The sequence below is a fragment of the Odocoileus virginianus genome, chromosome 8 (genome assembly GCF_023699985.2).
Source record: "Odocoileus virginianus isolate 20LAN1187 ecotype Illinois chromosome 8, Ovbor_1.2, whole genome shotgun sequence".
Taxonomy (NCBI): domain Eukaryota; kingdom Metazoa; phylum Chordata; class Mammalia; order Artiodactyla; family Cervidae; genus Odocoileus; species Odocoileus virginianus.
This window is the reverse complement of record NC_069681.1, coordinates 37,221,062-37,238,769: the sequence shown is the minus strand read 5'-3', so window position 1 is coordinate 37,238,769 and position 17,708 is coordinate 37,221,062.

Here is a 17,708-nt window from a genome sequence, read left to right as displayed (position 1 = left end):
CGACTTCCTACACTAAAGCCATACTGATGCTCTTTTTATTACTAAAAGTTTATATCAAAGATGTGGTGAAGAGGTGCCTGGACTAGATAAACATAAACTATCCAATCCTTAATTCCCTTTTCGTGAAATCTTTGAATTCCTTCCTTGTTAAAGGGTTTCTGACTGAAGATATAATTGATTGTGGGACAAAGTTCAGTGCACATCTGCTTTGAAGTCTTTCTCCCAGCTTTTCCTACAATGAATACACAACCTCTGGGAAGGGCCATATCTACCCTTTCAGCCCCATCCAAATTAGGAACAGTGCTTCTTGATCTAGAAACCCCAAGATCTATTCCTGTAAACATTCTCCCAATTTGGGTAGGGGGGTATAAATTAGCAAATTCCTACACCATCTAGATTTCTAAATCTTCCTTACCAGTGTTCTTCCCAATTGTCTCACCTACGCTCCCCACCTCACCCGCAGGCGATGCTAAATTGGTATTCTGTTGCCATAGCAACAGTGTGGCTTGGCTCCTGAGAGGAAAATGATTTGTTCCCACCTGCAAAGGTAGCAAAGCTTTCTCTGACTAAGAAAGCAGAGGGAGGAGTTATTTCTGGATGGCTGAGGACTTCAGCTTTTCTCAAACTTTCAGATGCTCTCAAACTTTCATCAGGATTTCCTGAAAGACTTGCTAAAACATAGATAACTGTACCTACCAGTAGAGTTTCACAATTAGTAGATCAGGGCTGGAGCTAGAAATTTTGCCTCCGTAACAAGTTCCCAGGTGATGCCATTGGTCTAGGGACCCCACTTTAAGAACCACCGCTGCATTCAGTTTTACAAATCCTCTTAAATGTCACCCTTCCCACTTGTCAGGATCCACTGTCTTCTCATCAGTTCTCCAACCTTCACAGAACGAATGTGAGCCCAACTCACAAAATCCGTTTTGGGGGTAGGTTTTGTATGTTCGCAGTCTTACAGCTTTAGGTGAAAATTGATTTTTTTCATCCAAATCATAGAAAGACCTGGAATATTTCCAAGGTGAAATGTTGAGAGTTGATCCTTTTCTCTTAAGTTTATACATAAGATGAAGAAAGGTCAGTATGCCTAGTGGTCCAGCATTCTTCATCCTTTTAAAGTGATCAGTGGCAGCAACTACTTAGCCCCAACCTTAGTAGACAAACTGTTTCAATGAATGTTAATCGGAGTCTCAGATTCTTTTACCTCATTTTAGTCAAATAAGTAATGCCAGACATCCCACATTTCCCCAAGAGTGTCTGTTCTCAGGCACCAATTTCCATATCAGTTAAATTTCTTTGCTCGTCAGCAAAAGGAAATGATTCTGTTAACTGACAGCAGTGATGGACCTGTGTAGCTTTGATACAAATTGGAGACTCCAGATAAAGCATTTATGAAGATATTTTGTACTAGATGTGCAACTTTTTAAAAGATAGAATATACGTTTATTTCATTTAAAGAAAGTCTAAGGACTTCCCTGATGGTCCAGTGGCTAACACTTCACGTTCCCAATGCAGGGGGGCATAGGTGCAATCTCTGGTCAGGGCACTAGATTTCGTATGCCTCAACTAAGAGTTTGCACACCGTAACAAAGAAATTGCGCATGCTGAAGCTAGAGATCACGTGCTGCAACAAAGACCAGGCACAGTCTAATTAATTAATTAATTAAAATATTAAAAAATAAAATAAGTCCAGAGAGAGGCAATTCGAGGATGAGTGGCTCCACAAAGTTACCAGGCACTCAAGCTTCTTCCAGCTCAACCCTGGTGTGTGGAAGACAGGTGTTGCAGTTTCCACAGTCAGGTCTCACTAAATGAATTTAAAATAATACTAGAAAAATTCTGATCAGAAGTGCAGCCTCCAGGATTATTTTTCTTGGAGGCAAATATAATGATACATGAAACCAGAAAAAACTTCAAAAATGACTAGTAGGAGCAATATTCTGGTGTTCTTGCATATCCAAAACTGCTGGTCTGTTAGCTTTATTCTTAAATAAGTTTTGCTAATTGCCCATGGCACTGAGTGTTCAGAAATGACTGACCCATTCTAAATGTTTATTAAAGTAATGATTGGCAGAAAAAGAACTCATGTGAAAGACAGGTAAACAATATGCAATGGTACACTCATTTCAGAGTTCCCAAGGGAGAAAAAGAAAATAAGGCAAAAGAAGAAATGTACCAACATGTAAGAAAAATTTCCAACAATAAAGGAAGACTTCATTCTGTACATTAAAAGAATGCTCCTGGTATAGTATGTAATGTGTTTGCATTTTAAAAATCATCATATGAATGAATTTTTCACAGCTTTATTTTTTAATCCACTCTCCTTTTGATGGAGGAGGTATTTTCAATTTGTGGCTCTTATAAATAAAGCCACTAACATTAGAGTAAAGACTTTTTGTGAACATATGTTTTCGTTTCTCTAAGACCAGTACCTAGGAGCGGAATTGATTGCTAGGTCATTGAGTCGATACAGGTTTAACTTTTTAACACATTACCCAAGTTTTCCAAAATGGTTGTCAGTCAGTTCAGTGACTCAGTCATGTCCAACTCTTTGCGACCCCATGGACTGCAGCACCCCAGGCTTCCCTGTCCAGCATGAACTCTGGAGTTTACTCAAACTCATGTCCATTGAGTCAGTGATGCCATCCAGCCATCTCATCTTCTGTTGTCCCCCTTTCCTCCCACCTTCAATCTTTCCCAGCATCAGTGTCTTTTCGAATGAGTCTGTCCTTTGAATCAGATGGCCAAAGTACTGGAGTTTCAGCTTCAGTGTCAGTCCCGCCAACGAATATTCAGGACTGATTTCCTTTAGGATGGGTTGGTTGGATCTCCTTGCAGTCCAAGAGATTCTCGAGTCTTCTTTAACACCACAGTTCAAAAGCATCAATTCTTCGGCACTCAGCTTTCTTTAGAGTCCAACTCTCACATCCATACATGACCACTGGAAAAACCATAGCCTTGACTAGATGGACATTTGTTGGTAAAGTAATATCTCTGCTTTTAAATATGCTGTCTAGGTTGGTCATAGCTTTTCTTCCAAGGAGCAAGCATCTTTTCATTTCATGGCTGCAGTCACCATCTGCAGTGATTTTGGAGTCCAAGAAAATAGTCTGTCACTGTTTCCATTGTTTCCCCATCTATTTGCCACAAAGTGATGGGACCAGATGCCATAATCTTAACTTTCTGAATGTTGAGTTTTAAGTCAACTTTTTCACTCTCCTCTTTCACTTTCATCAAGAGTCTCTTTAATTCTTATTTGCTTTCTGCCATAAGGGTGGTATCATTTGCATATCTGAGGTTATTGTTATTTCGGCCAGCAATCTTGATTCCAGTTTGTGTTTCATCCAGTCCAGAGTTTCTCATGATGTATTCTGCATATAAATTAAATAAGCAGGGTGACAATATACAGCCTTGATGTACTCCTTTCCCGATTTGGAACCAGTCTGTTCCATGTCCAGTTCTAACTGTTGCTTCTTGACCTGTATACAGATTTCTCAGCAGGCAGGTCAGGTGGTCTGTACCATTTCATAATCCCACCAACAATGTATGAGAGTTTCAGTTGTTCCAGATGCTTGCAACACTTGGTATTGTCAATCATTTTTCATGGTAAGCCCTTCTGGTGGGTGTGTAATGAGATCTCAATATAGTTTTAATTTGCATTTCCCTGATGATCAATCATGTTGATTATCTTTTCATGCACTTATTGCCTATTTGATTCTGTTGTTTATGAATACGGTTGGCTTTTGAACAATGTGGAGAATTAGTCTGAGTACAACTTATACTTGGCCTTCCATATGCATGGCTCCTCCACTTCCACAGGTTCAATGATCCCGGGTCAAGTAGTACTGTATTATTTATTATTGAAAAATATACATGTATAACAGGACCCAGGCAATCCAGAAGTCAACTTATTTTTTTTAATTTTTATTTATTTATTTGGCTTCACTGGGTCTTAGTTGCAGCAAGTAGGATCTTTGATCTTTGTTGGGACCTGCAGGATCTTTAGTTGTGGCATGTGGGATCTAGTTTCCTGACTGGGGATTGAACCTGGGCCCCCTGCATTGGGAGCTCTGAGTATTAGCCATTAGACCACCAGGAAAGTCCCTGTCCTCACTTTTGAATACGATGATTTTTTTCCTAAAATTGCTTTTGTAGAAAGTTTGTACAAAGGAGGAGATTGGGTTGTGTTCCACACTAGCCATAATTTTTCTTTTGATCCAAGTTATTGTATAAATTAATTTAGCTTTTCTTTCTCCTCTGCAAAGGGTGACAAGTAGCCACAAAGTTGTTCATCATGTCACGTTTTTCTCTTCTTCTGCCATGGGGACAAATTGCTTCCTGGAGATGATAATTAATAAATAAATCATCTTTCAGGACCATACATTTTGTTTCTTGGAACCAAAGTATGTCCTAAGTAGATTCTGTCCTTAAGCATTGCATCTCATTCTTCTTGTTGCAAATTAGATATTTTGGTTTTTTTCACTACAGAATACGCTTCTAACTTTGTGAGACAGGCTGGGACCTAGGACCTGTTACTGGAGTTTTTGTACCTGGACTAAAGTTTCTGAGCATCAGAACACAAAGTAACTATAAGAAACTAAATTACTGCATGAATGCTCAGCTGGAGCAAAGTATGAACGGTAAGATACAAAAGGCCAAAACCCAGCTGCCACTTCCGAGGTGCCAGAATCAATCGCAGGGTACCACGGATAATCCCTGCACACATCACCACCAAGGGGTTGGCTGACCACCCAAGCCACCCCTTCCACCCAACCCACCAATCCACCTTCACCCTCACCCTATTTGCCCCCTCCACTCATCTTGGGGCATGAACAAGGCCATGTGTTACTTGTTCTCACTGCCTCATGCTATAGCATAAGTCCCAATAAAGCTTTGCCTGCATTCCTAGTCTGGCCTCTTATCAAGCTTTACTGGTTAAAGAGTCCAAGAACCCAGGCTGGTAACACTTGGAGGAGTAGCTTCCTGAATTTTTGTGAAATGAGTACGGGCAGACAGTCTCTCTCCGATTCCTCTCTTGTTTGGCATCCCTCCCACTTACTTTGGGAACTGCAGTTTTCAACACTTTGTTAAGGTTGTAATTTGTTTTTCTGCGTTTTATTTGTTGCTGTGGCTTTGGTGATTTCCAAGAGGGAAAGGAGGTGATATTGATCTGACACTACCATCCTCAAAATGGAACTTTTGGTAAATACCAAGTTAAAGCAGTTTGCTTCCTTTTTTTTTTTGTCAAGATTTTTTTCTTTTAAACCTGAATGAGTGCTGTGTTTTATCAAATAGCTGAATCTGTTCAAATGATTTTTCATCTACCTGTTAATTTGATGTATTTCATTAAAAGATGTCTCAGTGTTGGTCTGTCTTTGTGTCTCTGGTTAACTTCTTGGTTTGTTTTTTTTTTTAACTGCTGAGTTGGTTTTGGAAATAGTCCATTTAAGATTGCTACATCTATCCTCATAATTCACTTCATGGCTTTCTTTTCTTTCCAGTTTTAGTATCAAGACTTTTAAATTAAGTTGGAGATGTTTTAATTAAAAAAAAAAACTCTTACTTTATAGAAGATAGGGATTACAAATCTGTGAGGATCAGGCAGATTTTTTTTAGGTTGGAATGCACAGCTACAAATTTATGTTCTTTTTTAGCTCTGGGATTATTAGGGCATTCTGTTTTTCACCTCTGTTTTCAAATTTATTGGCACAAAGACACTCAAATGTTTTATCTTACACATTAAAACATCTCTACTATATTTGTAGCTGTTTGACCCCCTTTAAATGCTAATATACATCTTTTCTCTTCTTTTAAGCTTGCTCTATTTTTGTCCACTTGTCTTTCAATGTTTAATTTTTTGGTTGGGATCCTTCATATTTCTTTGTCACTCTCATCACAGTACTGTGATGAGACTACTTTGCTCAAATGAGTACTTTGCTCATTTTTCATTAGTTTTTTTTTTCTTTTCTTTATTATTGTTCTGTAGTATTTATAGCATCCTAAGCTAAGTACTTCTTTCCTTTCTTTGTTTTTTAACTGACAGCCTTTAAGGCTCTGAATTTCTTTCTTAATACTTGCTTTAGCAGTATTCCACAAATCATGATAATGTAGCATTTTCATTATCATCTAGTTTTTCATTATCTGGAATTTTCATGATTTTTTTTTACCATGACTAGTTTAGAGATACATTTGGGTTTCTAGGGCTTTGAAAAACCTCTTAATTATTGACTTTCAATTTAATTGCATTATAGTCAGAGAACAAAATGTATATGATAATGATGGTTAGGAATTTTTAAAACGTCCCCTGTGGATGACTACTTGGTCAGTTCAGTTTAGTTGCTCAGTCGCATCCGACTCTTTGTGACCCCATGGGTTGCAGCACACCTGCAGGCTTCCCTGTCCATCATCATTTCCCAGAGCTTGCTCAAACTCATGTCCATTGAGTCAGTGATGCCATCCAACCATCTCATCCTGTTGTCCTCTTCTCTCCTCCTGTCTTCAGTCTTTCCCAGCATCAGGGTCTTTTCAAATGAGTCAGTTCTTTGCATCAGGCGGCCAAAGTATTGGACAGATTCTGCATCAGTCCTTCCAAAGAATATTCCTTTAGGATGAACTGGTTGGATCTCCTTGCAGTCCAGACTTGCAGACTCTCAAGAGTCTTCTCCAACACCACAGTTCAAAAGCATCAATTCTTCATTGCTCCGCTTTCTTCACAGTCCAACTCTCACATCCATACATGACCACTGGAAAAACCACAGCCTTGACTAGACAGACCTTTGTTGGCAAAGTAAGGTCTCTGCTTTTTAATATGCTGTCTAGGTTGGTCATAGCTTTTCTTCCAAGGAGCAACTGTCTTTTGATTTAATGGCTGCAGTCACCACCTACAGTGATTTTGGAGTCCAAGAAAATAAAGTCTGTCACTGTTTCCACTGTTTCCCCATCTATTTGCCATGAAGTAATGGGACCAGATGCTGTGATCTTAGTTTTCTGAATGTTGAGTTTTAAGCCAACTTTTTCACTCTCCTTTTTCACTTTCATCAAGAGCGTCTTTAGTTCTTCTTCGCTTTCTGCCATAAGGGTGGTGTTATCTGCGTATCTGAGGTTAATGATATTTCTCCCAGCAATCCTGATTCCAGTTTGTGTTTCATCCAGTCCAGAGTTTCTTATGATGTACTCTGCATACAAGTTAAATAAGCAGGGTGACAATATACAGTCTTGACGTTCTCCTTTTCCAATTTGGAACCAGTCTGTTGTTCCATGTCCAGTTCTAACCATTGCTTCTTGACATGCATACAAATCTCTCAGGAGGCAGGTCAGGTGGTCTGGTAGTCCCATCTCTTTAAGAATTTTCCAAAGTTTGTTGTGATCCACACAGTCAAAGGGTTTGGCATAATCAATAAAGCAGAAGTAGATGTTTTTCTGGAACTCTCTTGCTTATGATTATTTGGTAGATTTTTGAAAATGTTTCATGCATCCTGGAAAAAATATTTACCCTAATATTACCCTAAATAAAAAATATTTACTCTAATATTTAGATATTAGAGAGAGAGCATCACCTCTCTCTCTACATATAGAGCTGTTAGATTCAGTGTTTTTTTTGGGGGTTGGAAGCTACTTTTAATTTCAAAGATTATTTATTAATTATTGTGGTGGGCAAAATCATGCTCCTCACTCCAAAATTCGTGTCCACTCAGATCTTACAGTGTGCACTATTTGGAAAGAGGGTCTTTGCAGATGTAATTAGTCAGGAAGGAAAGGAAAGGAAACACAGAGGAATGTCATGTAAAGATGCAGGCAGAGTTTAGTACGATGCAGTAACAAGCTAAGGAAAGCCAAGCGTTGCTGGGAGCCACCAGAAATGAGGAAAGAGCAAGGAGGGATTCTGTTCTAGAGCCTTCAGAAAGTGTGGCTCTGGCAACACCTTGATTTTGGACTTTTAGTTTCCAGAGCTATGACAGAATACATTTCTTTTGTTCTCAAGTGAAACCATGGGTTAAATCCATTCCACTTGTAACCTGCCTTTGTTGATCACAGTCATTGTAATTGTTACCACCAAAAACTTGCCTGCCCTCCAAGTTGCTGGTAACTCATACAAGATATTTGCCTGCGTTGTTTTTCAGGAAATTGCAGTCAGCTGTGTCTCCTTCTAGCTCAAGCCAGTTAAGACTGGTTAGGACCGCCTACCCTTCAACTGGGCATGCGCCAGTGCCCACTATTTGACCTTTTGACATCAGAGGGCCTAAAACTCCACCCTCAGATCTTGAGCGCACCACCGTTTTCTGAACTGGCATCCTGTGAAGATTCGTGTAGCTTATTCCTGAAAAATGGTGATTACCTTACCCTTTTCTTATTTCCAGTCCCCTTTCCCCACAATTCCCACACCTCAGGTCACTCTGCTTCTTTATCTCACAAATCCTACAAAATCTGCTGCTTTATCTCACAAATCCCAAAATTTGGGGAGGCAGGTCTGAGACTCACTCCTTGCTTGGCTGCCTTGCAAGTAAATGCATTATTTGCTGCAGAGCTTGTCATGTCAGTGGTTTGGTTTGCTACAAGTGGACAAACCAACCTAATTTGGTAACAAGACTATCCAGTTTGTGGTAATTTATTATGGCAACCGTAGGCAACTAATACAATTATTTTTTACATCCACCTGTTCTTGTTTTGTGTATACCAGGTTTTAGTCCATTCTTTTTTGTAAGTATGGATGAGATTTCCTTATCTATGTCTTGAAGTCTCTTTATCCTCTTTAATTAACTTTCTTTTAGGTGTGTTTGGCTCAGTTGTTGATTCGTTGCCTTTTTTAGCTTTACAAAGAAGAAAGTGTTAGTCGCTCAAGTCGTATCCGAATCTTTGCAATACCATGGACTGTATAGCCTGCCAGGCTTCTCTGGCCATGGAATTCTCCAGGCAAAAATACTGGAGTGTGTAGCCATTCCCTTCTCCAGGGAATCTTCTGGACTTGGGGATTGAACCCTGGTCTCCTGCATTGCAGGCAGATTCTTTACTGTCTGAGCCACCAGGGAAGGCCTTTTTAGCATTTGAGTTCTTGGTACATTTTGCAATTTTATTTTGTAGTCCCGTTTAGAGTGGAAAAGACAGTTGTTTTTTATTGGCTTCTTCTCTTGTTGTTGCGGTTCAGTCAGTAACTCGTGTCCGACCCAATGAATTGCAGAACGCCAGGCTTCCCTGTCCTTCACTATCTCCCAGGGTGTGCACAAACTCATGTCCATTGAGTTGGTGATGCCATCCAGCCATTTCATCCTCTGTCACCCTCTTCTCCTCTTGTCTTCAATCTTTCCCAGCATCAGGGTTTTTTCCAATGAGTCGACTCTTTGCATCAGGTGGCAAGAATATTGGAGCTTCAGCATCAGTCCTTCCCATGAATATTCAGGGTTGGTTTCCTCTAGGATTGACTGGTTTGATACATCCACTTTTCTTCCCCTACAGTGCCTCTTTCCTGTCCTGTACTGGCAGTTCCAGGCTGAAATTGCAGAGCCAGCCAGAAGCAGCTCGATTCCCCATTCCTAGGTTTCTACAATACCATGTAACCGGGCAACTCTAACAGAGGTTCTGCTGGTGGTGTCAAGCGCGCAGCAGAACAAGGAAACTATTTCTGGGTTACTTTTGGTCTAAAACAGTGGCTAGCATCCCCCTAGGCTTCTGCTGACACATGATTTTGTGGTGTTTCCCCTGTTTCTAGTCCATAGAAATACTTATCTTGGCTTAGGCTCCAGCAAGTTTCTTTATTTTTTTTTTCTGTTTATTTTCTCATTTTAGTTTCCATATCATTGCTATGAATTTGTGATAGAGGCTCAGCATGTGAACACTTTGAGTCCAATTGCCAGTTGGTCTTTCCAGAGCCTAAGTAGCTATCAAAAATATTTTGGCTATAGCCAATGGACATATAAATGAACAGGTCACTTCTGGATTTAAATTCTATTTTTCTTTCCATTCCTGGGCAACCACAAGGCCTTGTATGTTTTGGCAGAGTCACAACACCTTGAATGTATTATAACCAGGTAACTTGATTACTCACCTGGTCCTAATCAATCCTATTTGTTACCAACAAAATACATGCCATATTTATTTGCGTATCTCAGTCTCCATCTCTTGTTAGCACCATAGTTCAAACTACCATCATCTTTTACCTGGTCTACAGCTATAGTCTCCTAACTGGGTCACAGCTTATCCCTTTCTTATTCACATAGGAGCAAGTGGGATTGCTCTTAAACCTAAATCTACTAATGTCAGCCATTTGTTTAAAATCCTTTGGTGACTTCTTATTTTCAATGGGATGAGAGAAAAACTCCCTTTTAACAGCCTAAATGGCACCATATGAATTGATTCTTTCCTACCTCCTGACAGCATGTTCTACTACTGTCCCCCAAGTTTATTACATTTCCACAGGCTGTTCCTAAAACACCATAAAACTGCTTTGATTAAGGTTTTTGCACTTACTATTTCCTCTGTCGGGGTTCTAAAGTGGCTGACTCATTTTCATAAAACAGGCCTCTTTCTTGCCTTCCCCCATTCTGTACCCCCACAAAGATCAGCAGTCCTATTGGCTCTGCCTCCAAAAGTGAAAGTTGCTCAGTCGTGTCCAACTCTTTGCGACCCCATGGACTGTACAGTCCATGGAATTCTGCAGACCAGAATACTGGAGTGGGTAGCCATTCCCTTCTCCAGGGGGATCTTCCCAACCAAGGGATCAAACCTAGGTCTCCCACATTGCAGGCAGATTCTTTTACCAACTGAGCCAATATTCCAAATCCTCACACTTCCTTCCATCTTTGCCATTATCACCCTGGTCCAAGGAACCTTGTTATACTCTCAGTCACTGTAACAGATATATTGATATTAGGGCTCAATGATTATCCAGGTGCCCCAACAAACTTCTGCATCCCTTTCAAATTATATGAAGTCATGTCACTCGCCATAGCCAATGGAGATACAAATGAACAGGTGACTTCTAGATTCAAGTTCTATTTTTCTTTCTGTTTCTGGGCAACCACAAGACCTTGTATGTTTTGGCAGAGTCACAACACCTTGGGTATATTATTCACTACTAGTAGATATCTGCACAGGACCTGCATTGGACTTTGTGTACTTTAACTGTAACCCAGAAAGTTTGGTATGTTGTAGTCTCATTTGAGTAAAAATATTTTCTCATTTCCCTTGATACTTCCTTTTTAACCCATGGAGTATTTAAAAGTGTGTCGTTACAAGTATTTGGAGATTTTTCCTTTTGGAGATTTTTCCTTCCTAGTTTCCTAACAGAAATGACTTTTCTGTTATTGATTTCTAGGTTAATTGTATCATGGTTAGAGAACATACCTTATGTAATTTAAATTCTTCTAATTCTTTTATAATTTTAATTGTTTTAAATTGGTTAAGATTTGGTTCATTTTATGACCTAACTTGGTGAATGTTTCATGTGCGCTTAGAGAATGTGTATTGGGTACAGCATTCTATAAATGTCAATTAAATTTAGTAGCTTGATGATCAATTCTACTGATTTTTTTCTTGCTGATTTTTTGTCTATTCATTCTGTGTATTACTGACAGAAGAGTATTGGCCACTCCAACTAAAATTGTGAATGTCTCCTCCTCCTTTCTGCTCTGTCAGTTTTTGCTTGTATATTTTGAATCTCTGTTGTTAGAAGCGTATCATGTAGGATTATTGTCTTCTTGGTGAATGCATCATTTCATCACTATGTAACGTCCCACTTTATCCCTGATAATTTTCTTTGCTTTAAATTCTACTTTGTCTGATACTAATGTCATTGGCCCCTTCATGGATCATAGCATTATGGTGAAGGGGCTTGTATAACCCAATGAAGCTGTGAGCCATGCTGCACAGGGCCACCCATGATGGCGGATCATAGTGAAGAGCTCTGACAAAATGGTCTGCTGGAGGAGGGAATGACAAACCCCTCCAATCATGTATAGATGTGAAAGAAGGCTGAAAACTGAAGAATTAATGCTTTGGAATTGTAGTGCTAGAGAAGATTCTGCAAGGAGATCAGACCAGTCAATCCTAAAGAAAATCAACCTGAATATTTGTTGGAAGAACTGATACTGAAGCTCCAATACTTTGGCCATCTGATAGGAAGAGCTGACTCATTGGAAAAGACCCTGATGCTGGGAAAGATGGAAGGTAAAAGGAGAAGGATGAGGATGAGATGGTTAGATAGCATCACCAACTCAATGGATATCAATTTGAGCAAACTCTGGGAGCGAGTGGAGAACAGAAGAGACTGGTGTACAGAGCAGGGGTTGCAAAGAGTCCAACATGATTTAGCGACTGAATAACAGTAGATGTAGTTGGCCACTCCAGCTTTCTTTTTAATGTGTTTTTTCATAGTTGTGCTGAGATCTAAAAACATTCTTTTAAATTGTGGTAAAAAATTTACCATCTTAACCATTTTTAAAGTGTACAGTTCAGCAGTGTTAAGTATATTCACATTGTTGCACAACAGATCTATAGAACTTTTTCACAGTGTGAAACTGAAACTCATAGAAACTCACAGAGCCCACTAAACAAGTCCCCACCCCTTCCTCCCCATCCCTCTGACAACCACAGTTCTGCCTTCCGTTTCTATAGGTTTCACTATTTCAGGTGCCTACTCCAGCTTTCTTTCGATGGTGTCTGCATGATGAATGGTTTTCTATTCCTTTAAGACTTTTTTTAAAGTGATAATTCACGTAAGAGAAAATTCATTCATTGAAAGTGTACACTCAGTGGTTTCTAGTATATTCACAGATACATGCAACCATCACCATTACCTAAATGGAGCATTTCATCATTCCAAGAAGAAACCCTATACCCATTAGTATTTCTCCATATTACCACTAATCTTTTTGCCTTTATGGAATTACCTATCTTGGGCATTTCACACACTGAAAGCATACAATTTGTGACATTTTGTAAGCAGCTTCTTTCATTTAGCATAATCTTTTTCAAGGTTCATCCATGTTGTAGCATGCATCTGTAGTTCATTCCTTTTTTATAGCCAAAAACATTTTATGATTTTTAGCACAGCACAGCTTGCCCCTTCTCTTACTGATGGACACCTGGACTATTTCCACGTTTTGACTATGATGAACATATAATAGCTAGGAAGGTTTGGACACAAGGTTTTGTGTGCACATGTTTCCAGTTCTATAAACTAGATACCTAGGAGTAGAATTGCTGGGTCACACAGTAACCCTGTTTAACTGTTTTCTGAAGTTCCTGCACCATTTTACATTCCCTATTGCAATCTGAGTGCCCCCATTTCTCCACACCCTCACCAGCTCTTGCTAATGTTCATCTTGATTATAACCATCCTAGTGGGTATGAAGTTGTCATTGATTTGCATTTCCCTAGTGGCTAATGAGGGAGCTGTTTAGATAGCATCACCAACCCAATGGACATGAATTTGAGCAAATTCCAGGAGGTAGTGAAGGCCAGGGAAGCCCGGCATGCTTCAGTCCACAGGGTTGCAGAGTCAAACATGACTTAGTGACTGAACAACAACAGCTAATTATGTGGAACATCTTTTCATGTATGTCTTGGCCATTTTTTTCCCCCATTTTTCTTTTTTTATTAGAATTTTTTTCTCTTGTTTTTTTGTCTTGGCCATTTTTATATCTTGTTTGGAAAAGATGTCTCTCCAATTCCTTTGCCCATTTAAAAAATTGGGCTGTCTTTTTATTTTTGAGTTCTAAGACAGTACTTTATATATTCTGGGTAAAGTCCCTTACCAAATATGATTTGCAATTTATTTCTTCACTTTTATGCATTGTCTTTTCTTGAGGGTATCTTTTTTTTTTTTCTAAGAGATATTTTATTTATTTATTTGTGGCTGTGCTGGGTCTTCATTGCTTTGCTTGGGCTTTCTCTAGTTGCAGTGGGTGGAGGCTACTCTAGTTGTGTGGTGTGGGCTTCTCATGTTGGTTCAGTTCAGTTCAGTTGCTCAGTCGTGTCTGACTCTTTGTGACCCCATGGACTGCAGCACTCCAGGCCTCCCTGTCCATCACCAACTCCCGGAGATTACTCAAACTCATGTCCATCGAGTTGGTGATGCCATCCAACTATCTCATCCTCTGTTGTCCCCTTCTCCTCCTGCCTTCAATCTTTCCCAGCATCAGGGTCTTTTCAAATGAATCAGTTCTTTGTATCAGGTGGCCAAAGTATTGGAGTTTTAGCTTCAGCATCAGTCCTCCCAATGAATATTCAGGACTGATTTCCTCTAGGATGGACTGGTTGGATCTCCTAGCTGTCCAAGGGACTCTCAAGAGTCTTCTCCAACACCACAGTTCAAAAGTATCAATTCTTTGGTGCTCACCTTTCTTTATAGTCCAACTCTCACATCCATACATGACTATTGGAAAAACCATAGCGTTGACTAGATGGGCATTTGTTGGCAAAGTAATGTCTATTTTTCTTTTTAAAATGCTGTCTAGGTTGGCCATAGCTTTTCTTCCAAGGAGCAAGTGTCTTTTAATTTCATGGCTGAATTTACCATCAGCAGTGATTTTCAAGCCCCTCCAAATAATGTCTGTCACTGTTTCCACTGTTTCCCCATCTATTTGCCATGAAATTATGGGACCAGATGCCATGATCTTAGTTTTCTGAATGTTGAGCTTTAAGCCAAATTTTTCACTCTCCCCTTTCACTTTCATCAAGAGCGTCTTTAGTTCTTCTTCACTTTCTGCTGTAAGTGTGGTATCATCTGCATATCTGAGGTTATTGATATTTCTCCCAGCAATCTTGATTCCAGCTTGTGCTTCATCCAGCATGGAATTTTGCATGATGTATTCTGCATATAAGTTAAATAAGCAGGGTGACAATATACAGCCTTGATGTACTCCTTTCCCAATTTGGAACCAGTCTGCTGGTCCATGTACAGTTCTAACTGTTACTTCTTGACCTGCATACAGATTTCTCAGGAGGCAGGTCAGGTGGTCTGGTATTTCCATCTCTTTAAGAATGTTCCACAGTTTGTTGTGATACACACAGTCAAAGGCTTTGGCATAGTCAATAAAGCAGATGTTTTTTATTGAACTCTTTTGCTTTTTCGATGATCCAACAGATGTTGGCAATTTGGTCTCTGGTTGCTCTGCCTTTTCTAAATCCAGCTTGAACATCTGGAAGTTCATGGTTCATGTAGTGTTGAAGCCTAGCTTGGAGGATTTTGAGCATTACTTTGCTCGAGTGTGAGATGAGTGTAATTGTGCAGTAGTTGAGCATTCTTTGGCATTGGAATGAAAACTGGCCTTTTCCAGTCCTATGGCCACTGCTGAGTTTTCCAAATTTGCTGGCATTTTGAGTGTAGCACTTTCATAGCATCATCTTTTAGGATTTGAAATAGCTCAACTGGAATTCCATCACCTCCACTAGCTTTGCTCCTAGTGATGCTTCCTACAGCCCACTTGACTTCACATTCCAGGATGTCTGGCTCTAGGTGAGTGATCACACCATCGTTGTTATCTGAGTCATGAAGATTTTTTTTTTTTTTTTTTTATAGTTCTTCTGTGTATTGTTGCCACCTCTTCTTAACATCTGCTTCTGTTAGGTCCATATCATTTCTGTCCTTTATTGTGCCCATCTTAGCATGAAATGTTTCCTTGGTGTCTCTAATTTTCTTGAAGAGATCTCTAGTCTTTCCCATTCTATTGTTTTCCTCTATTTCTTTGCATTGATCACTGAGGAAGGCTTTCTTATTGCTCCTTGCTATTCTTTGGAACTCTGCATTCAAATGAGTATATCTTTCCTTTTCTCCTTTGACTTTTGCTTCTCTTGTTTTCACAGTTAAGTCCTCCTCAGACAGCCATTTTCCCTTTTTGCATTTATTTTCTTGGGCATGGTCTTGATCACTGCCTCCTGTATAGTGTCATGAACCTCTCTCCGTAGTTCTTCAGGCAGTCTATCAGATCTAATCTCTTGAATAGCGTCTCTCATTGCAGAGCGCAGTCTCTAGGGCTCAAGCCCAGTGGTTGTGGCGCATGGGCTTAGTTGTCCCGGGGCATGTGGAATCTTCCTGGACTGGGGATTGAACCCATGCCTTCTGCATTGGCATGTTGATTCTTAAGCACTGGAACACCAGGGAAGTCCAGTGGTGTCTTTTGAAGTACAAAATTTCTAAATTTTTGTGAAATTCATTTTATCCAATTTCTCTTCTGTGCTTGTGCTTTTGGTATTGTACCTAAGGTTTTATTTAATTTAGGATTATGAAGATTTATTCCTGTTTTCTTGCAAGGGTTTTATAGTTTTAGACTTTACATTCAGGTCTCTGACCCTATTTGAGTTATTTTTTTGTATATGGTCTAAGGAAAGGGTCCAATTTCACTCTTTTGAATATATTGAATAGATATCCAGTTGTCCCAGCATCATCATTTGTTGCAGTGACTACATTTTCTCCATTGAATTATCTTGGCACCCTTGTTGAGATTAGTTGATCAGTGTGAGATTTTACCTTTCCTGTAGACAGCTTATAGTTGATTCATGTTATTTATTTTTTAATTATTTTTACACTCTTTTAATTACTATATTTATAACATTTACATTTAATGCAATTATGTATATATTAGATGTAAGGATTTGGAAAATAGGCAGTAAGCCCTTATGATTTATATTATAGAAGTTTTATGTCTTTTTCAAGACATTGGTTATTATAACTTCATTTAGTTAACTTAGAAACTTGAAAGGTTTAAGTTTTTAAGTGTTTATTATATATAAAATATAATGTATTAAAACTGGAGAAGACACAGAACTGCTTTTTTGTTGAGATACAGTTGACATAAAGCATTGTATTAATTTAGGTGTTTAACATAATGTTTTGAAATACACATGTTGTAAAATCATTACCACAGTAAGTTTAGTTAGCTTTGATCACCACACATTTACAATTTTTTCCTTATGATGAGCACTTTTAGGATCTACTCTCTTAACAACTTTCAAATATACTATACAGTATTGTTAAACATAGTCACCCTGCTATACATTACATTCACAGGAATTTTTTATCTTGTAACTGGAAATTTGTACCTTTTGACCACCTTCACTATTTCACAATCCTCCCCCACCCACACCTCTGGCAACCACCAGTCTGTTCTTTTATCTATGAATTCAATTTTTTTTTTTTGTTTCCACATATAAGTGAGATCATTCAGTATTTGTCTTTTTCTGTTTGACTTATTTCACTTAGCATAATGCCCTCAAGCTCCATTCATGTTGCCTCAGATGGCAGGCCTTCCTTCTTTTTATGGATGAACACTAGTTCATTGCATATACATTTATCTAAACACACTATATTCATCCATTCACCTGCTGATGGACACTTAGATTGTTTTCACATCTTGGCTATTGTAAATAACACTGCAATGAACATGCTGGTGGACAAAGAGCTGTCTTTAAGTCAATATTAACTCAACCCAATTGTTGAAAGATTCACCTATTTATCAGAAATAGTATGTGAACCTTTAAAAATACAATTTTAAACCTTGTATTCCAGAACCAAATATTAAAAAATCCTTGTCATGCTTCAAAATTTTTATCTTATTGTAACATAGGCTATCATTTACATGTACTTGTTCATATTTTAAAAACAAAGTACAGTTAATGAACTTTTTCTTATAGACATTTTGATTATCTGGACTATAATATTCTTAGAGTGTATATGTAACAGATTTAAATCAAGTAATTAACAGTTTGCTAAGTGA